The 25,568-nt window shown below is 44.1% G+C and overlaps 1 long non-coding RNA gene across 1 annotated transcript in view; it reads right to left on the minus strand.

Annotated features, from left to right (window-relative positions):
• Positions 1 to 19,249: 19,249 nt before the first annotated feature.
• Positions 19,250 to 25,568, minus strand: part of LOC129493304 (uncharacterized) — a 36,440-nt gene continuing 30,121 nt past the window's right edge. The window contains exon 2 of the long non-coding RNA XR_008661109.1: positions 19,250 to 19,886. This is a non-coding gene — a long non-coding RNA (uncharacterized lncRNA). The remainder of the gene's footprint in view (positions 19,887 to 25,568) is intronic.

Consider the following 25,568-nt stretch of genomic DNA (forward strand, 5'->3'; position numbering starts at 1 on the left):
TGCCATCCCCATCAAGTGACCAATGACTTTCTTCACAAATTGGAAAAAACTAAAGTTCATATGGAACCAAAAAAGAGCCCGCATCGCCAAGGCAATCCTAAGCCAAAAGAACAAAGCCGAAGGCATCATGCTACCTGACTTCAAACTATACTACAAGGCTACAGTAACCAAAACAAACCTGATTAAAACAAGCAATGGGGAAAGGATTCCCTATTTAATAAATGATGCTGGGAAAACTGGCTAGCCATATGTAGAAAGCTGAAACTGGATCTCTTCCTTACACCTTATACAAAAATTAACTCAAGATAGATTAAAGACTTAAATGTTAGACCTAAAACCATAAAAACCCTAGAAGAAAACCTAGGCAATACCATTCAAGACATAGGCATGGGTGAGGACTTCATGTCTAAAACACCAAAAGCAATGGCAACAAAAGCCAAAATTGACAAATGGGATCTCATTAAACTAAAGAGCTTCTGCACAGCAAAAGAAACTACCATCAGAGTGAACAGGCAACCTACAAATGGGAGAAAATTTTCATAACCTACTCATCTGACAAAGGGCTAATATCCAGAATCTACAATGAACTCAAACAAATTTACAAGAAAAAAACAAACAACCCCATCAAAAAGTGGGTGAAGGATATGAACAGACACTTCTCAAAAGAAGACATTTGTGCAGCCAAAAAACATGAAAAAATGCTCATCATCACTGGCCATCAGACAAATGCAAATCAAAACCACAATGAGGGAGGGTAGAGCCAAGATGGTTGAATAGGAACAGCTCCAGTCTACAGCTCCCAGCCTGAGCGTCACAGAAGACGGGTGATTTCTGCATTTTCGTTTGAGGTATGGGTTCATCTCACTAGGGAGTGCCAAACAGTGGGTGCAGGACAGTCGGTGCAGTGCACTGTGCACGAGCCAAAGCAGGGCGAGGCATTGCCTCACTCGGGAAGTGCAAGGGGTCAGGGAGTTCCCTTTCCTAGTCAAAGAAAGGGGTAATGGATGGCACCTGGAAAATTGGGTCAGTCCCACCCTAATACTGCGCTTTTCCAACGGGCCTGGAAAATGGCACACCAGGAGATTGTGTCCTGCACCTGGCTCAGAGGGTCCTATGCCCACAGAGTCTCCTTGATTGCTAGCACAGCAGTCTGAGATCAAACTGCAAGGTGGCAGCAAGGCTGGGGGAGGGGTGCCCGCCAATGCCCAGGCTTGCTTAGGTAAACAAAGCAGCCAGGAAGCTTGAACTGGATGGAGCCCACCACAGCTCAAGGATGCCTGCCTGCCTCTGTAGGCTCCAACTCTGGGGGCAGGGCACAGACAAACAAAAATTCAGCAGGAACCTCTGCAGACTTAAATGTCCCTGTCTGACTGACAGCTTTGAAGACAGTAGTGGTTCTCCCAGCATGCAGCTGGAGATCTGAGAACAGACAGACTGCCTCCTAAAGTGGGTCCCTGACCCCTGAGCAGCCTAACTGGGAGGCACCCCCCAGTAGGGACAGACTGACACCTCACTTGGCCGGGTATTCCTCTGAGACAAAACATCCAGAGGAACTATCAGACAGCTGAATTTGTGGTCTCTCGAAAATCTGCTGTTCTGCAGCCACCGCTGCTGACACCCAGCCAAACAGGGTCTGGAGTGGACCTCTAGTAAACTCCAACAGACCTGCAGCTGAGGGTCCTGTCTGGTAGAAGAAAAACTAACAAACAGAAAGGACATCCACACCAAAAACCCATCTGTACATCACCATCTTCAAAGACCAAAAGTAGATAAAACCACAAAGATGGGGAAAAAACAGAGCAGAAAAACTGGATACTATAAAAAGCAGAGCACCTCTCCTCCTCCAAAGGAACACAGTTCCTCACCAGCAACGGAACACAGCTGGATGGAGAATGACTTTGATGAGTTGAGAGAAGAAGGCTTCAGATGGTCAAACTACTCCGAGCTACAGGAGGAAATTCAAAACAATAGCGAAGTTAAAAACTGAAAAAAAATTAAGAGAATGGATAACTAGAATAACCAATGGAGAGAAGGCCTTAAAGGAGCTGATGGAGCTGAAAGCCAAGTATCGAGAACTACGCGAAGATTGCAGAAGCCTCGGGAGCTGATGCAATCAACTGGAAGAAAGGGTATTAGTGATGGAAGATGAAATGAATGAAATGAAGTGAGAAGGGAAGTTTAGAGAAAAAAGAATAAAAAGAAATGAACAAAGCCTCCAAGAAATTTGGGACTATGTAAAAAGACCAAACCTACATCTGACTGGTGTACCTGAAAATGATGGGGAGAATGGAACCAAGTTGGAAAATACTCTGCAAGATATTATCCAGGAGAACTTCCCCAATCTAGCAAGGCAGGCCAACATTCAAATTCAGGAAATACAGAGAACGCCACAAACATACTCCTCCAGAAGAGCAACTCCAAGACACATAATTGTCAGATTCAACAAAGTTGAAATGAAGGAAAAAATGTTAAGGGCAGCCAGAGAGAAAGGTTGGGTTACCCACAAAGGGAAGCCCATCAGACTAACAGCTGATCTCTCAGCAGAAACTCTACAAGCCAGAAGAGAGCAGGGGCCGATATTCAACATTCTTAAAGAAAAGAATTTTCAACCCAGAATTTCATATCCAGCCAAACTAAGCTTCATAAGTGAAGGAGAAATAAAGTACTTTACAGACAAGCAAATACTGAGTGATTTTGTCACCACCAGGCCTGCCCTAAAAGAGCTCCTGAAGGAAGCACTAAACATGGAAAGGAACAACTGGTACCAGCCACTGCAAAAACATGCCAAATTGTAAACACCATCAATGCTAGGAAGAAACTGCATCAACTAATGAGCAAAATAACCAACTAACATCATAATGACAGGATCACATTCACACATAACAATATTAACTTTAAATGCAAATGGGCTAAATGCCCCAATTAAAAGACACAGACTGGCAAACTGGATAAGGAGTCAAGACCCATCAGTGTGCTGTATTCAGGAAACCCATCTCACATGCAGAGACACATATAGACTCAAAATAAAGGGATGCAGGAAGATCTATCAAGCAAATGGAAAACAAAAAAAGGCAGGGGTTGCAATCCTAGTCTCTGATAAAATAGACTTTAAACCAACAAAGATTAAAAGAGATGAAGAAGGACATTACATAATGGTAAAGGGATCAATTCAATGAGAAGAGCTAACTATCCTAAATATATATGCACCCAACACAGGAGCACTCAGATTCATAAAGCAAGTCCTGAGTGACCTATAAAGGGACTTAAACTCCCACACAATAATAATGGGAGATTTTAACACCCCACTGTCAACATTAGACAGATCAATGAGACAGAAAGTTAACAAGGATATCCAGGAATTGAACTCAGCTCTGCACAAAGTGGACTTAATAGACATCTACAGAACTCTCCACCCAAAATCAACAGAATATACACTTTTTTCAGCACCACACCACACCTATTCCAAAATTGACCACATAGTTGGAAGTAATGCTCTCCCCAGCAAATGTAAAAGAACAGAAATTATAACAAACTGTCTCTCAGACCACAGTGCAATCAAACTAGAGCTCAGGATTAAGAAACTCACTCAAAAGAGCTCCACTACATGGAAACTGAACAACCTGCTCCTGAATGACTATTGGGTACATAATGAAATGAAGGCAGAAATAAAGACATTCTTTGAAACCAATGAGAACAAAAACACAACATACCAGAATCTCTGGGACACACTCAAATCAGTGTGTGGAGGGAAATTTATAGCACTAAATGCCCACAAGAGAAAGCAGGAAAGATCCAAAATTGACACCCTAACATCACAATTAAAAGAACTAGAAAACCAAGAGCAAACACATTCAAAAGCTAGCAGAAGGCTAGAAATAATTAAAATCAGAGCAGAACTGAAGGAAATAGAGACATAAAAAACCCTTCAAAAAATTAATGAATCCAGGAGCTGGTTTTTTGAAAAGATCAACAAAATTGATTGACCGCTAGCAAGACTAATAAACAGGAAAAGAGAGAAGAATCAAATAGATGCAATAAAAAATGAAAAAGAGGATATCACCACCAATCCCACAGAAATACAATCTACCATCAGAGAATACTACAAACACCTCTATGCAAATAAACTAGAAAATCTAGAAGAAATGGATAAATTCCTCGACACATACACCATCCCAAGACTAAACCAGGAAGAAGTTGAATCTCTGAATAGACCAATAACAGGCTCTGAAATTGTGGCAATAATCAATAGCTTACCAACCAAAAAAAGTCCAGGACCTGATGGATTCACAGCCGAATTCTACCAGAGGTACAAGGAGGAACTGGTACCATTCCTTCTGAAACTATTCCAATCGATAGAAAAAGAGGGAATCCTCCCTAACACATTTTATGAGGCCAGCATCATCCTGACACAAAAGCCTGGCAGAGACACAACCAAAAAAAAGAATTTCAGGCCAATATCCTTGATGAACATTGATGCAAAAATCCTCAATAAAATATTGGCAAACCGAATCCAGCAGCACATCAGAAAGCTTATCCACCACGATCAAGTGGGCTTCATCCCTGGGATGCAAGGCTGGTTCAACATATGCAAATCAATAAATGTAATCCAGCATATAAACAGAACCAAAGACAAAAACCACATGATTATCTCTATAGATGCAGAGAAGGCCTTTGGCAAAATTCAACAACCCTTCATGCTAAAAAATCTCATAAAATTAGGTATTGATGGGACGTTCTCAAAATAATAAGAGCTATCTATGACAAACCCACAGCCAATATCATACCGAATGGGCAAAAATTGGAAGCATTCCCTTTGAAAACTGGCACAAGACAGGGATGCCCTCTCTCACCACTCCTATTCAACATAGTGCTGGAAGTTCTGGCCAGGGCAATCAGGCAGGAGAAGGAAATAAAGGGTATTCAATTAGGAAAAGAGGAAGTCAAATTGTCCCTGTTTGCAGATGACATGATTGTATACCTAGAAAACCCCATCATCTGAGCCCAAAATCTCCTCAAGCTGATTAGCAACTTAAACAAAGTCTCAGGATACAAAATCAATGTACAAAAATCACGAGCATTCTTGTACACCAATCACAGACAAACAGAGAGCCAAATCATGACTGAACTCCCATTCACAATTGCTTCAAGGAGAATAAAATACCTAGGAATCCAACTCACAAGGGATGTGAAGGTCATCTTCAAGGAGAACTACAAACTGCTGCTCAATGAAATAAAAGAGGATACAAACAAATGGAAAAACATTCCATGCTCATGGGTTGGAAGAATCAATATCGTGAAAATGGCCATACTGCCCAAGGTAATTTATAGATTCAATGCCATCCCCATCGAGCTACCAGTGACTTTCTTCACAGAATTGGAAAAAACTAATTTAAAGTTCATATGGAACCAAAAAAGAGCCCGCATTGCCAAGTCAATCCTAAGCCAAAAGAACAAAGCTGGAGGCATCACGCTACCTGACTTCAAACTATACTACAGGGCTACAGTAACCAAAACAGCATGATACTGGTACCACAAGAGAGACATAGATCAATGTAAAAGAACAGAGCCCTCAGAAATAATGCCACATATCTACAACTATCTGATCTTTGACAAACCTGACAAAAACAAGAAATGGGGAAAGGATTCTCTATTTAATAAATGTGCTGGGAAAACTGGCTAGCCATATGTAGAAAGCTGAAACTGGATCCCTTCCTTACACCTTATACAAAAATTAATTCAAGATGGATTAAAGACTTAAATGTTAGACCTAAAACCATTAAAATCCTACAAGAAAACCTAGGCAATACCATGCAGGACATAGGTATGGGCAAGGACTTCATGTCTAAAACACCAAAAGCAATGGCAACAAAAGCCAAAATTGACAAATGGGATCTAATTAAATTAAAGAGCTTCTGCAGAGGAAAAGAAACTACCATTAGAGTGAACAGGCAACCTACAGAATGGGAGAAAATTTTTGCAACCTACTCATCTGACAAAGGGCTAATATCCAGAATCTACAATGAACTCAAGCAAATTCTCAAGAAAAAAAGAAACAATCCCATCAAAAAGTGGGCAAAGGATATGAACAGACACTTCTCAAAAGAAGACATTTATGCAGCCAAAAAACACATGAAAAAATGCTCATCATCACTGGCCATCAGAAAAATGCTAATCAAAACCACAGTGAGATACCATCTCACACCAGTTAGAATGGCCATCATTAAAAAGTCAGGAAACAACAGGTGCTGGAGAGGATGTGGAGAAATAGGAACACTTTTACACTGTTGGTGGGACTGTAAACTAGTTCAACCATTGTGGAAGTCAGTGTGGTGATTCCTCAGGGATCTAGAACTAGAAATACCATTTGACCCAGCCATCCCATTGCTGGGTATATACCCAAGGGACTATAAATCATGCTGCTATAAAGACACATGCACACGTATGTTTATTGCGGCACTATTCACAATAGCAAAGACTTGGAACCAACCCAAATGTCCACGAACAATAGACTGGATTAAGCAAATGTGGCACATATACACCGTGGAATACTATGCACCCATAAAAAATGATGAGTTCATGTCCTTTGTAGGGACATGGGTGAAACTGGAAAACATCATTCTCAGTAAACTACCGCAAGGACAAAAAACCAAACACCGCATGTTCTCACTCAGGTGGGAATTGAACAATGAGAACTCATGGACACAGGAAGGGGAACATGACACTCCAGGAACTGTTGTGGGGTGGGGGGATCAGAGAGGGAGAGCATTAGGAGATATACCTAATGCTAAATGAAGAGTTAATGGGTGCAGCAAAACAACATGGCACATGGATACATATGTAACAAACCTGCACATTGTGCACATGTACCCTAAAACCTAAAGTATAACAATAATAAAAAAAAAGCCACAATGACATACGATCTCACACCAGTTAGAATGGCGATCATTAAAAAGTCAGGAAACAGCAGGTGCTGGAGAGGATGTGGAGAAATAGGAAAAATTTACACTGTTAGTGGGACTGTAAACTAGTTCAACCATTGTGGAAGTCGGTGTGGCGATTCCTCAGGGATCTAGAACTAGAAATACCATTTGACCCAGCCATCCCATTACTGGGTATATACCCAAGGAATTATAAATCATGCTGCTTTAAAGACACATGCACACGTATGTTTATTGTGGCACTATTCACAATAGCAAAGACTTGGAACCAACCCAAATGTCCAACAACGATAGACTGGATTAAGAAAATGTGGCACATATACATCATGGAATACTATGCAGCCATAAAAATGGATGAGTTCGTGTCCTTTGTAGGGAGTTGGATGAAACTGGAAACCATCATTCTCAGCAAAGTATCGCAAGGACAAAAAACCAAACATCACATGTTCTCACTCATAGGTGGGAATTGAAAAATGAGAACACATGGACACAGGAAGGGGAACGTCACACTCTGGGGACTGTTGTGGGGTGGGGGGAGGGGGGAAGGATAGCATTAGAGATATACCTAATGCTAAATGACGAGTTAATGGGTGCAGCACACCAACATGGCACATGTATACATATGTTAAAAACCCACACATTGTGCACATGTACCCTAAAACTTAAAGTATAATAATAATTAAATTAAATTAAAAAACATGGTTAAAAGAAATGGAAGAAGACATAAATAAAGGGAAATATATCATATGCTCGAGGATTGGAAGACAGTATTTTTAAGATGTTACTCTATGCCAGATAATCTACAGATTCAATGAAATCCCTATCAAAATCTCAGTGACTTTTTTTGAGAAATAGAAAGGTATATTCTAAAATTTTCATGAAATTTCAAGGGAATCTGGACAGCCATAACAATCCTAAGAAAAAGAATACATCTAGTGGATTCATATTTCCTAGCTTCAAAACTTACTAAAAAATTATAGTAATTGGCCAGATGTGGTGCCTCATGCCTATAATCCCAGCAGGGAGGCTGAGGTGTGAAGATCACTTGAGCTCAAGAGTTCCAGATTAGCTTGGGCAACATGGCAAAACCCTGTCTCTACAAAAAAAAAAAAAAAAAAGAAAAAAGAAAAAAATACAAGAATTAGCTGGGCATGTTGGTGTGTCCCTGTGTCCCTGCTACTCAGGAGGCTGAGGTAGGAGTATCACCTGAGCCCAGGGATGTAGAGGATGCAGTGAGCCATGATTGTACCACCTCACTCCAGCCTAGGTGACAAAGTTAGACTCTGTTTCAAAAAAACAATAATGATCAAAACAGTGTGGTACTGGCATAATGACAGACATATAAAGCAATATAATAAAACAGAAAGCCAAGAAATAAACTGGCCAGATGATGATCAGGGTGCTAAGACAATTCAATGGGGAATAATCTTTTCAACAAATTGTGCTGAGAAAACTGGATATCTACACACAAAAGAATTGAGTTGGACCTTTAGCTAACACCATACACAAACATTAACTCAAAATTGATGAAAGATTTAAATATAAGACCTAGAACTATAAGACTCTTAGAAGAAAACATAGGGCAAAATCTTTACTACATTTGATCTGGTCATGATTTCTTGGAAATGACTGCAAAGGCACAGGAAATGAAAGAAAAAAATAGACAAATTAGGCTTCATGAAAGTTTTTAAAAATTGTGCATCAAAATACAATATAAACAGAGTAAAAAAATCAACCAATAGAATGGGAGAAAATATTTACAAATCATATACCTGATTGTCAGGCCTCTGAGCCCAAGCTAAGCCATCATATCCCCTGTGAGCTGCATGTACACATCCAGATGGCTGGTTCCTGCCTTAACTGATGACATTCCACCACAAAAGAAGTGAAAATAGCCCATCCCTGCCTTAACTGATGACATTATCTTGTGAAATTCCTTCTCCTGGCTCATCCTAGCTCAAAAGCTCCCCTACTGAACACCTTGTGACCCCCACTCCTGCCAGCCAGAAAACAACCCCCTTTGACTGTAATTTTCCTTTACCTACCCAAATCTTATAAAACGGCCCCACCCCTATCTGCCTTCACTGACTCTCTTTTCAGACTCAGCCTGCCTGCATCCAGGTGAAATAAACAGCCTTGTTGCTCACACAAAGCCTGTTTGGTGGTCTCTTCACATGGACGTGAGTGAAATCAGGTGAGATTTGGGCCATGACTCAGATCGGGGGACCTCCCTTGGGAGATCAATCCCCTGTCCTCCTGCTCTTTACTCCATGAGAAAGATTCACCTACATCCTCGGGTCCTCAGACCAACCAGCCCAATGAACATCTCACCAATTTTAAATCTGGTAAGCGGCCTCTCTTTACTCTCTTCTCCAACCTCTCTCACTATACCTCAACCACTTTCTCCTTTCAATCTTGGCACCACACTTCAATCTCTCCCTTCTCTTAATTTCAGTTCCTTTCCTTTTCTGGTAGAGACAAAGGAGACGCATTTTAACGGTGGACCCAAAACTCTGGTGCCGGTCATGGACTCAGGAAGACAGTTTTCCTTTGGTGTTTAATTGCGTGGGGATGCCTGCCTGATTATTCACCCAAGTTTCAGAGGTGTCTGACCATGTGTGGATGCCTGCCTTGGTTCTTCACGCTTAGCGGCAAGTACTGCTTTTCTGGGGGGCAAGCACCCCATTACCCCTTCTCTCCATGTCTCTACCCCTTCTCCACTTTCCTGGGGGGCAAGCACCCGCTGACCCCTTCTCTCCATGTCTCCACTCTCTCTTTTCTCTGGGCTTGCCTCCTTCACTATGGGCAACCTTCCACCCTCCATTCCTCCTTCTTCTCCCTTAGCTTGTGTTCTCAAGAACTTAAAACCTCTTCAACTCTTGCCTGACCTAAAATCTAAGCATCTTATTTTCTTCTGCAATGCTGCTTGACCCCAGTACAAACTTGACAGTGGTTCCAAATAGCCAGAAAATAGCACTTTGGATTTTTCCATCCTACAAGATCTAAATAATTCTTGTCTTAAAATGGGCAAATGGTCTGAGGGGCCTGATGTCCAGGCATTCTTTTACACATTGGTCCCTCCCTAGTCTCTGTTCCCAATGCAACTTATCCCAAATCTTCCTTCTTTCTCTCCTGCCTGCCCCCTCAGTCCCAACCCCAAGCATCACTGAGTCTTTCCTCTTTTGAATCTTCCTTTTCTATGGAACCATCCGACCTCTCCCCTCCTCCCCAGGCTGCTTATAGCCAGGCCAAGGTAGCTCCCAATTTTTCCTCAGCCTCTGCTCCCCCACCCTATAATCCTTTTATCACCCCATCTCCTCACACCCGGTCTGGGCACAGTCTCGTTCCGTGACTAACCCTCCCCCACCTGCCCAGCAATTTCCTCTTAAAAAGGTGGCTGGAGCTAAAGGCAGAGTCAAGGTTAACACTCCTTTTTCTTTATCCGACCTTTCCCAAATCAGTTAGTGTTTAGGCTCTTTTTCATCAAATATAAAATCCCAGCCCAGTTCCTGGCTCATTGGGCAGCAACCCTGAGATGCTTTAGAGCCCTAGACCCTAAAAGGTCAAAAGGCTGTCTTATTCTCAATATACATTTTATTACCCAATCTGCTCCTGACATTAAATGAAACTCCAAAAATTAAATTCCAGCCCTCAAACCCCACAACAGGACTTAAGTAACCTCACCTTCAAGGTGTATAATAATAAAGGCAGCCAAGTAGCAACGTATTTCTGAGTTGCAGTTCCTTGCCTCCACTGTGAGACAAACCCCAGCCACATCTCCAGCACACAAGAACTTCCAAACGCCTGAACCGCAGTGGCCAGGTGTTCCTCCAGGAGCTTGCCACAAGTGCTGGAAATCTGGCCACTGGGCCAAGGAATGCCCACAGCCTGGGATTCCTCCTAAGCTGTGTCCCATCTGTGTGGGACCCCACTGGAAATTGGACTGTCCAACTCACCCAGCAGCCACTCCTAGAGCCCTTGGAACTCTGGCCCAAGGCTCTCTGACTGACTCCTTTCCAGATCTTCTTGGCTTAGCGGCTGAAGACTGACACTGCCTGATCACCTCGGAAGCCTACAGGACCATCATGGACACGAGCTTCGGGTAACTCTCACAGTGGAGGGTAAGTCCATCCCCTTCTTAATCAATATGGAGGCTACCCACTCCACAGTACCTTCTTTTCAAGGGCCTGTTTCCCTTGCCTCCATAACTGTTGTGGGTATTGATGGCCAGACTTCTAAACCCCTTAAAACTCCCCAAATCTGGTGCCAACTTGGACAATATTCTTTTATGCAGTCCTTTTTAGTTATCCCCACCTGTCCAGTTCCCTTATTAGGTCTAGGCATTTTAACTAAATTATCTGCTTCCCTGACTATTCCAAGGCTACATCCACACCTCATTACCACCCTTTTCCCCAGTTCAAAGCCTCCTTCACATCCTCCCCTTGTATCTCCCCACCTTAATCCACAGGTATAGTACAACTCTACTCTCTCCTTGGTGACTGATCATACACCCCTTACCATCCCATTAAAACCAAATCACCCTTACCCTGCTCAATGCCAATATTCCATCCCATAGCATGCTTTAAAAGGATTAAAGCCTGTTATCCCTCGCCTGTTACAGCATGGCCTTTTAAAGCCTATAAACTCTCCTTACAATTCCCCTATTTTACCTGTTCTAAAACCAGACAAGCCTTACAGGTTAGTTCGGGATCTGTGCCTTATCAACCAAATTGTTTTGCCTATCCACCCTGTATTGCCAAACCCATATACTCTCCTATTCTCAATACCTCCCTCCACAACCCATTATTCTGTTCTGGATCTCAAACATGCTTTCTTTACTATTCCTTTGCACCCTTCATCCCAGCCTCTCTTCACTTTCACTTGGACTGACCCTGACACCCATCAGGCTCAGCAAATTACCTGGGCTGTACTGCCTCAAGGCTTCACAGACAGCCCCCATTACTTCAGTCAAGTCCAAATTTCTTCCTCATCTGTTACCTATCTCGGCATAATTCTCATGAAAACACAAGTGCTCTCCCTGCTGATTATGTCCAGCTAATCTCCCAAACCCCAATCCCTTCTACAAAACAACTCCTTTCCTCCCTAGGCATGGTTAGGTACTTCTGCCTTTGGATACCTAGTTTTACCATCCTGACTAAACCATTATATAAACTCACAAAAGCAAACCTAGCTGACCCCACAGATCCTAAATCCTTTCTCCACTCTTCTTTCTGTTCCTTAAAAACAGCCCTAAAAGCTGCTCCCGCACTAGATCTCCCTAGCTCATCCCAACCTTTTTCATTACACAGAGCTGAAGTGCAGGGCTGTGTGGTTGCAATTCTTACACAAGGACCAGGACCACCCTCTACAGCCTTTCTGTCCAAACAACTTGACCTTACTCTTTTAGCGTAGCCCTCATGTCTGTGTGCAGCAGCTGCCACTATTTTAATACTTTTAGAGGCCCTCAAAATCACAAACTATGCTCAACTCACTCTGTACAGTCCTCATAACTTCCAAAATCTATTTTCATCCTCCCACCTGATGCATATACTTTCTGCTCCCTGGCTCCTTCAGCTATACTCACTCTTTGTTAAATCTCCCACAATTACCATTGTTCCTGGCCTGGACTTCAATCCAGCCTCCCATATTATTCCTGATATCACACCTGACCCCCATGACTGTATCTTTCTGATCCACCTGACATTCACTCCATTTCCCCATATTTCCTTCTTTCCTGTTCCTCACCCTGAACACACTTGGTTTACTGATGGCAGTTCCACTAGGCCTAATCACCACTCACCAGCAAAGGCAGGCTATGCTATAATATCTTCCACACCTATCATTGAGGCTACCACTCTGCCCCCTCCACTACCTCTCAGCAAGCTGAACTCATTGCCTTAACTCAGGCCCTCACTCTTGCAAAGGGACTACACGTCAATATTTATACTGACTCTAAATGTGCCTTCCATATCCTCCACCACCATGCTGTTATATGGGCTGAAAGAGGTTTCCTCACTACGCAAGGGTCCTCCATCATTAATGCCTCTTTAATAAAAATGCTTCTCAAAACCGCTTTACTTCCAAAGGAAGCTGGAGTCATTCATTGGAAAGGCCATCAAAAGGCATCAGATCCCATGGGTCAGAACAGTGCTTATCCCGGTAAGTTAGCTAAAAAAGCAGCTAGCATTCCAACTTCTATCCCTCATGGCAGTTTTTCTCCTTCTCATCTGGCCACTCCCACCTACTCCCCCACTAAAACTTCCACCCATCAATCTCTTCCCACACAAGGCAAATGGTTCTTAGACCAAGGAAAATATCTCCTCTCAACCTCACAGGCCCATTCTATCCTGTCATCATTTCATAACCTCTTCCACGTAGGTTACAAGCTGCTAGCCCACCTCTTAGAACCTCTCATTTCCTTTCCATCGTGGAAATCTATCCTTAAGGAAATCACTTCTCAGTGTTCCATCTGCTATTCTACTACTCCTCAGAGATTGTTCAGGCCCCCCCACCTTCCCTACACATCAACCTCAGGGATTTGCCCCTGCCCAGGACTGGCAAATTGACTTTACTCACATGCCTCGAGTCAGGAAACTAAAATACCTCTTGGTCTGGGTAGACATTTTCACTGGATGGGTAGAGGCCTTTCCCACAGGGTCTGAGAAGGCCACCACAGTCATTTCTTCCCTTCTGTCAGATATAATTCCTCAGTTTGGCCTTCCCACCTCTATACAGTCTGATAACAGACCAGCCTTTATTAGTCAACTCACCCAAGCAGTTTCTCAGGCTCTTGGTATTCAGTGAACTAATGGTCTTTTAAAAACACACCTCACCAAGCTCAGCCACCAACTTAAAAAGGACTGGACAATACTCTTAACACTTTCCTTTCTCAGAATTCAGGCCTGTCCTTGGAATGCTACAGGGTACAGCCCATTTGAGCTCCTGTATAGATCCTCCTTTTTATTAGGTCCCAGTCTCATTCCAGACATCAGACCAATTTGGACTGTGCCCCAAAAAACTTGTCATCTCTACTATCTTCTGTCTAGTCATACTCTTATTCACCATTCTCAACTATTCATAAATGCCCTGCTCTTGTTTACACTGCTGGTTTACACTGTTTCTCCAAGCCATCACAGCTGATATCTCCTGGTGCTATCCCCAAACCGCCACTCTTAACTCTTAAATAAATAATCTTTGCTGGCAGGGCTATGCTGAACTTCCTTAGGCACTCTCTAATTGGATGTCCTAGGTCCTCCCAATTCTTAGTCCTTTAATACCTGCTTTTCTCCTTCTCTTATTCCATTTAGTTTTTCAATTCATATGAAACCATATCCAGGCCATCACCAATAATTCTATATGACAAATGCTCCTTCTATCAACCCCACAATATCACCCCTTACCACAAAATCTTCCTTCAGCTGAATCTCTCCCACTCTACTTTCCCATGCCGCCCCTAATCCTGCTGGAAGCAGCTCTGAGAAACATCACCCATTATTTCTCCATACCACCCCCCCAAAATTTTTGCTGCCCCAACACTTTACCACTGTTTAGCTTTATTTTTCTTATTAATATAAGAAGACACTGATAATGGATTAATATCCATAATATATAGTAAACTCCTAAAACTCAACAACAAAAAGGAAACAACACAATTCAGCAATGTTCAAAGGACTTGAATATACATTGAATCTCCAAAGATTTACAGATGGCCAATAAGCACATGAAAAGATGCCCAATATCACTGAATTACTGATCAATAGGGAAACGCAAAGAAAAACTACCATGTGATACCACCTCACACCGATTAGAATGGCTGCTATCAAAAAAAAAAAAAAAAAACCACAGAGAACAAGTTTTAGTGAGGATGTGGAGAAATAGGAACCCTTGTGCACTGCTGCTGGGAATGTAAAATGGCACAGCTGCTACAGAAAACAGTATGAAACTTCCTCAAGAAAATTAAAAATAGAATTACCATATGATTCAGCAATTCCACTTCTGGATATATATCCAAAAGAATTGAAAGCAGGGTGTTGAAGAGATCTTTGCACACCCATGTTCATAGCAGCATGATTTCCAATAGCCCCAAAGTGGAAGCAACCCCAATGTCCATTGACAGATGAATGGATACACAAAATGTCATATATACATATTTATTAATTTGTTAGTGCCACCATAACCAAATATCACAAACTGGGTGGCTTAAACAACAGAAATTTATTCTCTTACAGCTGCGGATGCTACAAGTCCAAGATCAATGTGTGGCAGGGTTGGGTTATCTGAAGCCTCTCTCCGTGGCTGGCAGGGGACTGCCTTCCTGCCATGTCCTCCCATTCATCCCTTCTCTGTGTAAGTGCCTCCCTGGTGTCTCTTACTCTTCCTATAGAGACAGTAGTCCTATTAGATTAGGGCTCTACACTTATGACTTCATGTAATCCTAATTACCTCTTTAAAGGCCCTATCTCCAAATGTAGTTATATAGGGGGTTAATTAAGGCTTCTACACTTGGGTGAGGGCACAATTCAATCTATAACAACTTGTAATAGAATATCATTCAGCCTTAAGAAGGAAGTCTGTTACATGCAACAATATTAAATAGTTATGTAACCTTGAGGACATTATCACCAAGTCCACACCAAAGACCCCCATAATTTGATTTTTAAAAAATTGTCCCCTCTCCTGCCAGCCAGAGTGCCCACCCCTTCTGCCTGCATCTTCCTGTCACATGCCTCTGAGCCTTTGTACCCTGCTGTTTTCTCTCCTGGAACGTCTTCTCTTCGCTCCCCTCATTGGAGTGAATCTTGCTCACCCTTCTAAGCCCAGCCAAAGTGCTGTCTTTGAAGTTCCTATTACTGAAGTAGAGCTCATGTCTCTTCTGTGCTCCTCCAGTTCTTTGTACAACATGCTAGATCACAACTCTCTCTCTTTCAGCCTCCTCCACCAAACTGTAAGCTCTCAAAGGCACAGAGTCTCTCCTCTCTCCTCATTCATGCCTTGTACAATGCCCATGCATAGTAGTTACCAATGTTTGTTGAATGAATGCAGGCACAGGTAGGCAAACAATGGTAAGGGAATTAAGACTAGCATGGCTCAATCATATTTGGTTACCTTGTCCATTCAAAGTGTGGTGGCAAAGTGTGGTATGTGTATCAACAGTGGCCCACAGAATGACTTTAGGTAGCACCTGGATGAACCCATTTTTAAATAGTTATGTAACCGCCCAATGTATTAATTTTGCCTGCTGGTCAGGTAGAGCTGACTTATCAAGATGGGAGAATTGCATTAGAGTAAGAGCCAGCTGAATGGGAGACTGGGATTTTATTACTCAAATCAGCCTCCCTGAAAATGTAGAGACTAGGGTTTTTCAAGGATAGTTTGGCAGGCCAGGGAATGGGTGCTGTTGATTGGTTGGGGATGCCATCATAGGGGCCTGGAAAGTGATCCTCCTGCATGCTCAGTCTGCTTCTGGGTGGGACCACCAGACCCCTTGGTAGGTCCAGGTGGAGCCATCTGTCATCAGAAATGAAAACACCTGAAAAGACATCTTAAGAGGCCAATCTTAGGTTCTATAAGAGTAATGTTATCTGCAGGAATAATTGGGGAAGTTGCAAATCTTGTGAACCCGAGCATAATGACTGGTAATCCTTTATGTGTTAGCAGAATTCAGGCTCCTGTCATCCTCCTGACCTGGTGGTCTTTCATTAGCTTTACAAAAGCGGTAGAGTTTCAGGGAAGGGCTATTACCATTTGAAGTATAAACTAAATGTCTCCCAAAGTTAACTTGGACCAGGCCCAGGAATAATTAGGGCAGTTTGGAGGTTAAAGGCAAGATGGAAGTGAGTTAGATCAGATCTCATTCACTGTCATAATTTTCTCACCGTTACAATTTTTCCAAAGGTGGTTTCAGTTATAAGCTCACATTAACGTGTTCTAGAAAAGATATAACTACATCTTAAACCTGCGATTTCATGGATCTCATTGCTTCTTGAAGGAAATAAAGATATTTTACTCCAAAATCTATTTCTTTGACATATTTTGAAATGGCTGCCACAGAGCCAACAGACAGAAGTGGCTTGCAAAGCTGTCTTTTGTGGGGGTAATTTGCATCTGTAGAGAATCTCCATGGATGCAGCCAGGCCTTCCCTTTCTAGGCCTTTCCTGGATCTAGGGGAGATTGAGAGTCTGACCCTTTAAATGTCAGAAAAGGGACATTTACCACATATTCTCTTTAGGGCTGCCACCCGAGAGGCTTACTATACATAACGAGACCCCCTTTGGTAGCCAGCCCCTTCCTCTCCCCCTCTCATAACCTGCCTTGGCACTAAACTTGATCTACCAACCTAACCTGTTTTGGGCCATGCTCTGAGCGTGCATTCTTTCTATAACCTCGAGAGGGTATGCAAGCTTTGGAACCTCATGAGGGAATTGCATCATCATTCTCAAGGCTCCTGTGTATACATATTACACACATTTGTCTGCCTTTTGTGAGTTGATTTTTCAGCAGACCTTCAGAGGGTCAAGGGGAAAGCTCTTCCTTGGCCGTCAGTTCTCGTGAGGCTAAGTAAGAAGGAGTCAATTTAACTAAAACCGAGTAAGTAATGCTACAGGTGGCTCACAGGCATGGCGAAAATCTGAAATGTTGGAAGAAGGAGAAACATGGGGCTAATCTTTAGTCTCACTTTTAGGCAAAAGTATAGACTGATGTTCCCAATGACGTTTGGAGAATGGTATTTTCCATGATTCATTCTACTTTTCAATCTTCACTAGCAGGAAGCGGTGGCGTGAGCTGGGGAGGGGAAGTAAAGGCGTCCTTAATCGTGTCTCCACCTGCTTTCCAAGATGCTGCCTTCGATTTTGTTTTGAGTAAGGGATGATGAGCCATCTTCTCAGAGAGCATCAGCTCATTCCTTTCATAGCCAAGCTCATCAGCATTTCTGGTGATTGTGTATTGTGGTATCTGCAAACAAGTGATGTATATTCTGCAGGCTTTTCAACCAGGATATTTGTAAGATACATGTTAAAAAGATGGGTCTTTGGTTTGCTTCCAAGTCACAAAAATGTGAATCCTCTTTAAAAATGGTATTTGCACCTAAGGCTGACCTATGGAATGGAGTGGAAGTGGGCAGGTGGCAACCACGAGGTGGCAAGGGGAGGAAGAGCCAGATGGGGGGAGGTGGTAGTAGTATTTTTTATATTACAGGAAGATGTTTTGCCTTACAAAAGGATTAATCACAGGGTTCCTTTTAAACAGAAAGTTTCATGCATTTTAAAAGAGGATTTGATTTACAAGAAACTTTTCAGGAACACAGCTGCTGGGCAAAGCAAGCTATTTACACTGACTTGAAATCCATTTTATGAGCCAGGAGTCTGGGGTGTCAGGGGGAGTGATAAAACTCCTTTAGGTTTTAATTGACAAGTGATATTGACTAGCACAGTTAGGAGCCCAGGTATTGGGCCTGGTCCAGCGTGTTCCTGTAGTAAATATGTGTGAATGTGCTGAGTGCTTGCATATTGATTCATTTATATACCTGTTTGGCTGTTGCTGTGAAAGGCTTTGTATTTTGCAGCTTTGGAGCCAAGCTGCCTTTCACAGAAGGCTGTGTTAGAATGTACTAGATTGTTCAGCATGAATCATCTGGCTCGATGGCCTATGGGGAGGGGGCTTGGCCTCATACATCACTGCAAGACAGAGACTCAAAGACATCTGTGGAGGGGAGGCATACAGGGGGTTAGGGAGCCACAGGAATGAGGAGATGAGATCTTTGTCTCGAAAACAAGCCTTAGGGTTACTTTAAAGTCTGCTTTTCCCTTTTATTCAGACTGCTAATAGCTACGTCCCTCCCAATTGTCCCACTCCATTGAGTCTTTATTATCACCTCTCTCTTGCAGAAATTCCACAGGAGCCCCAAGGTCCTTAAGTGATTCCCTATTTCCCTGCTCCCTGCAGCAGAGACACAATAACACAGCCTCAGGTTGAGAGCCTCCAGAAAGAGAGGCCCTCCTACTGCTGAGCCTCAAATCTCCACCAGGCAAAGAAAACAACAACAGGCTTTTGTGCCACAGGTTCTAAGACCCACTCTGAACACCATCCTTGAGCCAGCAAAGTAAGAGTATCATACATAGAAAAGAGCTGCTTTTCCTCATAGGGTAAAGATGTTAGAAGCTCAATCATTGCCAATGGCAGATGTTTACTGAGTGTCAGAAAGAGAGGTGGGCATTTTTGGGGCATTGTAGTAGTGGTAGCACCCCCACTGAGTCCAAGCCCAGGGAGGGCACCGTGTCTGAGAGGCCGAAGAAAAGACCCAGAGACAGTGAGCAAGACATAAGTTTTATTGGGGAACTTAAACATACAGGGAGTCCAGGAGTGGCTGGATGAATGGGGTAACCGCTATGGTTTGTAAAAAGCACCCAGTTAATATAGCAATCTTTGCTTAGCAACCTCCGCCTGGCCACCTCTACCTGGCGACCTCTACCTGGCCACCTCCACCTAGCTCAAAACAAAGGGCCTTGGTTCCCCGCACATCCTGTTCCAAGAAATGGGCCAGGGGTTCAGCTATGCTCCATAGATAAGGAGTAAACCTCTGGGTTGGCAGCTCCTAGATTCCTTAGTTTGGAGCTCAGAACCAACATTCTTGGACTATAGGGTCATTCTCAGGTATACCTGAGTTATTATCCGGCACACCTGTCATATGGTGGTTTGCATATAAGGAAAAAAACCCATGGAGACTGACTTCGGGTAGCTTACAATCTAAAAGGAGAGAAGGACAGAAGAGCATGCCTGTTACTGTGCCTAGAGGACTGTGGAACTGCTCTGATGACACCTGCTTCCCCTCCTTGGCCCATGTGACTTCCTTTCACCCAATGACACGTGAAAAGCCTGATACATTGTGTGCTTTGCTGGGCTCTCTCCTTTCCTCCGGCAATGTCCAGGGGCTCTCTGTTCACTGGGCCCTGGAAGAGAACAACAAAGAGGACAGTGTCAATGGCGATGCAGGCACAAAGCCCCCAGCTCATCTGTGGTTCCTATATTGTGTAAGCAAGAGATAAACCTCTGTAGTTTTAAGTCCCAAGATTTTAGTGATGTTTGCTACCACAGCATACACTAGCCCCTGACTGATAAATTTCGGATCAGTTCTGAGTTGCTGCAGAGATTAACCTTAAATTGATCTTAACTGACCAATGTTAAATTATCTTCATTTTAGAGTATCTGAAAAATACTTAGAAAATAAATATAAAAACATAGAATTTGGGGGAATAAAAGGACCTTTGAAATTTGTCCAACCTAGGCATTCTACTATTGACATTCTGCTGTATTTTCTTGTTCACATACATCTCCACCTGTCATCCCTCTGTCCTTCCATTAATCTACCTTGCATTGTGCATTTCAAATATGTTTCCGCTGTAGCATTTAAAAATGATTATAATTCATATTACTGATTTTGGCCTGGGTTAGACAGTTGTTACTTACTGTTGATTTCATGTAGTTGTAAAGCTCAAATGAGATGAGTATGTGAAAAGTTAAAAGCAGCTCTCAAATATGATTATCTGATCAGTGTTTATTGAGAATGTTAGTGACTGGCACAGTTTTTTGTAAGAGCTTGAGTCTGGACACAAAGATCAGTCACTGTCCTTGGGTTGGACGTATATGGGCACTTCACTTTAGTGGCAAAGTTTAGGTTTCATTTTACCGATAACAATAATTTTAATATAGCTGTCAAGATCACCAGTGACAATCATTATAATAAACATATTCACAGACACAAGGGTTCATGGACCTGGACACAGTTGCTTGTGCCTGTGGGAAAATCACTTGAGCTCAGGAGTTGGAGGCTGCAGGGAGCTATGATCATGCCACTGCACTCCAGCCGGGGTGACAGAGTGAGACCCTGTTCCCCTGCCCCCCTCCCGCAAAAAAAAAAAACACACAAAGCTCTTTAATTTGCCTCTTAGTTCTCTCTCTTCAGACCTCCAAGGTATTTAATCATAAGTCGTAGAGCAGATACATACTTTCTAGAACAGCTGTACTCACACACACAAGCTCCCATTAACATGAATACAGCTAACATGATGTGCAACAGAGACAGAAAAATGTAGTTTTGACAAAGATGACATGGCATGGAATGAGCTCTCCCCTGCTCTGAGTCCTCAAATGCCTTTTGTGCTTTTAGAACCAGTTTTGGGGAAGTGAGGAGAAAAACTCTCTCTGCCAGGGCTGGAGAGCACAGGCAGCCTCAGAACCAAGGGGCAGAAGAGGTGTCATGCTGGTCGGTAGTATCCATGGCAACTCGAGTGTCTGGTGGAGTTAATCACCCTCTTTTTCAGATCTCCGCTGCTCTCCTTTGATAGGGGAAAAGGGCCGGGCTTGGCTCCTTTTTCATTTTTATGAATGCCCCAGTTGATGCATCGTGTCAGAGGCACCAGACCCTTCTGACTCAATGGGACGAGTCAGGCCTGAATGGGACTGGGCATCTGTGAGGGCTTTGGGCAGCCTGTGGGGTTTCCCACGAGACACAGAGCAGTGTTTGCTGCAGACAGCATCCTCCTAACAGAAAGAAAACTATCTCCTCTTGCTACACCTCAAATCAAGTTTGCCTTGGTGTTGCCGCACCTCCTCACCCCATCTTCCTTTCTTGGCATCTAAGTTGATGGCCATGAAATGCTCTGAGAGGTTTAGGCTCTGGGGTTGGATGATCTATATTCAAATTCCAGCTCGGCTGCTCAAAACTTATTTATTCTTCTTGTGCTCAGTTTCCTCACCTCTGAAAATATTTTTTTCATTAAAAACTTTTTTTGGAGAGGTAGGGTCTTGCTATGTTGCCCAGGCTGGTCTCAAACTCCTGGCCTCAAGTGATCCTCCCTCCTGGACATCCCCAAATGCTAGGATTATAGGTGTGAACCACCATGCCCTGCCCAGTTTCCTCATCTCTAAAAATCACAGGAGTGCCAACCGGGTAAGAATGGCACCTGGGGTGTGTTTTAATGGTGCTGCATGTGCTGCTGCTAAGGGGCTCACTGAGGGCTGAGGCATGCCTGTGGTGAGGGGTGGGGGGAGGCAGGGCTGTGATCACTGCTGAGTGGTGGGTGAGGTTGACATACGAAGATGAACCGATGATTCTGTGACTGGAAATAGCTCAAGCTTATCAATTCCTCCCTAATTCTGCCCCAGCCTGCAAACCCTGCTCATTTTCCAGGCTTCCCCGTCTCAGCAAATGACATAAATTGGGCTTCTACTGTGATTATAGTTCTAGGCACTTGGATCAGTTAACAGAACAGTCAAAACATCCTTACCTCCATGAAGCTAGAAGGGGAAGACAAGAAGAAAAACATAGCAAACAAGTAACATACATAGGATCATCAATGTTCTCCAGGCAAGGGCCACCAGGAGCACAGGTGCCGCTGCACGCTCCAATGACTGCAATGAGGGAGGCACCCTCAGATCCCCTGGTATGTGATCTCCTTCACTGCAACAGTGAGACCCTGTCCTCTCCACCCCACCCCACCCCCCCAGAAAAAAAAAAAACAACCCAGCTGCGTACGTGTTCCTGGTGGATTTTGGCCAGAGGGCATGGACAATATGTTAGGAGATAAGGGTTATAGAAAAAGCAAAGCAAGATACAAAAAAAGGGGGGGATTAGGAGTACCATGGGGAGCAATCTTGAGTAAAAAGTAGGTGGTCATTGTAAGTCTCCCTGGGAAGGTAAAATCTGAGCAAAGATGTAAAGGTGATTAGGGAAGAAGAGAGAGCATTCCTTCTAGAGGCTCAGGCAGGGTGGAGCTGAATGGAGTCTTCCTACCTGGTGCAGTAAAGCCAAACGTCCACACCGAGGGTTTGCAGTGAGAGAAACAGGGGCATTCATTTGCAGGACGCCAAGCAAGGAGAATCAGGCAGCTCACACTTAAGACCTGAACTCCCTGATGACTTGCATGCAAGGGTTTTTTCAGGCAGGGAAAAATTTCAGGAAAGCAGAAGTTACAGGTAAAATCATAAACCAGCACATGGGGGTTACACATTGATGTGGCCTAAAAAGGTGGGATATCTGAAGTCATGGGGCTAAAAGGTCATAGGTGGGTTCAGACTCTGATTTGTGATTGGTTAAGAAAGCGAAGTTTTTTCTAAAATCTTGGGGTCAGCAGAAAGGAATGGTAAGATTTGACCCGTGGGCGTGACTTCCTCCAGGCCCCTCAGGAAGAAATTGAGAACAAAGAACAGGTGGTCAGAGCTCTGTCTTGGTTTCCCCCGGTCTGAGGTCTGTGTGCCAGTGGATCCATTTGGTGGGGATCTATCTGCATTTCTCCTCACTTCTCAGGTGGCTCCTTTACTCCTCAGGGCTAGCTGGGTGCCTGGACTCTCCCGTGAAGGAACTAAATATTTTTCCTTTATTTTCATACTTGGGCAGTGGGGGTGGGGGTGGGGGTGAGGGGTGCAGCAGGCCCTAAGAGGGGGTCCCTATTCCATCTCAGCCTTAAGCGGGAAGCCTGTCATTCCAGGAACAGCCAGGCCACTGTGGCTGGGGTCATCTCATTTAGCGGGGTGGTGAGTGGGGTTGCCTGAAATGGGCAGGGAGGTAATGGCCGGGTCACTCAGGGCCTTGTGAGGACTTCGGCTTTTACGCAGAAGTAAACAGGGAGCCATTGAAGGGTGCTGAGCAGAGGCGCGGTGTGATCCAATGGACGTTTTAACAGGATTGCTTTGCCTACAGAGTTGAGATAACTGTGGCGGGCGAAAGGACCAGCTGGGAGGTTACTGCATGGAACCCCCACCCCCTTCATTTCCTCCCCCACACAGCTGCCCAGGGCCCTCGGAATGAAAACCAACCCCCTTCACGCGGTGGGTGAGGTCCTGCCTGACCTGGCCCCATCTAAGCCCACGCTCTTCTTTGTCCTCCTTTCTCTCCTGTCTCCAAGGCATGTTGTTGGTGCAGCCACACTGATTTTCTTTGTTTTGTAAACACATGGAGATGGCACATCCTCCCGGAACTCCCAAATCCAGTATTATCCCTGGGACTTGCTGCCATCCTTCCGAAAACACCACGGCGTCCACCTTTCCATTGTGTGGTATGTGGTCACTTATTCTCTTCACTTCCCCAACCCACACACACACACAACCCCAACACACACACCTCCAACGCAAATACACAACCCCAACACACACAACCCCAAAACACGCACACCTCCAACACGCACACGCACAACCCCAACACACACACCTCCAACACACACACACCTCCAACGTGCACACACACAACCCCAACACACACACACAACCCGAATACCTGCACCTCCAACACACACAAACCCCAACACACGCACCTCCAATGCACACATGCACAACCCCAACACACACACACAATCCCAACACACACACCTCCAATGCACACACACAACCCCAGCACACACACTCCTCCAATGCACACACACACAACCCCAAAACACATGCACCCCCAACACACACACACAATCCCAACACACACACCTCCAATGCACACACACAACCCCAGCACACACACTCCTCCAATGCACACACACACAACCCCAAAACACATGCACCCCCAACACACACACAGAATCCCAACACACACACACACCACCCCAATACACATGCACCCCCAACACACACACAGAATCCCAACACACACACACAGCAGACACACACCACCTTAACGTACACATGCCTCCAGTGCACACACATGCACAGCCCCAACACACACACAACTCCAACACACACACACATCCAACACACACAATCTCGACACACACACCCCAAAACACACACAACCTCAACACAAACCCAACACACACACACCACACACATACCCAACACACACACACACAACCATAACACACATACACATCCCAACACACACCACATACACCACACAGAATCCCAATATACACACAAACAAGCCCAGCACAATCTCAACACACACACCCAGCACACACACACAACACACATGCACACCCCCAACAAAGAGAATTCCAACACACACACACCCAGCACACACATACCCAGCACACACACATCCAACACACACACACAACCCCAACATACACACACACACAATTTCAACACAGACACACAAACACACACACACACACACCCCTGACTGTAACTGTCTACAGTCTGCCTTGTTGAGTATTGTAACTTAATGCCAAACACTGTGCCTGGGGTATAATAGATGCTCACTAATTATTTTTAACTAATGAATGCATACAAGGCAGCAGGCCAGCACTTTACACACTATTTCTAAATTTCACAAAAAACTGGGGGGACTTGTACATGATCCTTATTCTACAAAGGATGAGATGGATGCTGAGAGGCCTCGTCCGCAGTCAGTCATCAACTTCTGTGAGCTTCAGACTCTTCCTTGGAGAGTCAGGATAAGGATGTCAACCTTCAAAGCGGGGCTGGAGGAAGCACCAGATGTGCTGGGCACATGGTTGTTTCTTCCCTGCCCTCCCTTCATGCACCTCACTGGCCGCAGCCCAAGGAGGGCAACACAGAACCCTGGGACCCAGAATCAGCTGGGGACACGCCCCTGTTCTGAGAGGAGGCTGGCTTAGGAGCAGCCAGGGTGGCAGGTGTTAAAGACGCTGGGAGGAGAAGCGAGAGGCCCTGACCCCTGCAGGATGGGT

Source organism: Symphalangus syndactylus, chromosome 11 (genome assembly GCF_028878055.3).
Source record: "Symphalangus syndactylus isolate Jambi chromosome 11, NHGRI_mSymSyn1-v2.1_pri, whole genome shotgun sequence".
NCBI lineage: Eukaryota > Metazoa > Chordata > Mammalia > Primates > Hylobatidae > Symphalangus > Symphalangus syndactylus.